The following is a 281-nucleotide window of genomic DNA, read 5'->3' on the forward strand; positions in this document are numbered from 1 at the left end:
ACCCCAAACACCAGCCCCAATCCGCAACCTTGACTCTATTTACCACATTAATAACCTTACCCCAAACACAGCCAATTCGAATACCCAAACCATGGACTCTTATTTACCCCATAATAGAACCTTACCCCCAAACACCAGCCCCAATTCGAATCCCAACATTGACTCTATTTACCCATTAATATAACCTTACCCCCAAACACCAGCCCTATCCGCAACCTTGACTCTATTTTTTAATCTTAATATATACCTGACCCAAACACAGCCCCATTCAAATCCCCAAC

Source organism: Carcharodon carcharias, chromosome 24 (assembly GCF_017639515.1).
Source record: "Carcharodon carcharias isolate sCarCar2 chromosome 24, sCarCar2.pri, whole genome shotgun sequence".
Classification (NCBI taxonomy): Eukaryota; Metazoa; Chordata; class Chondrichthyes; order Lamniformes; family Lamnidae; genus Carcharodon; species Carcharodon carcharias.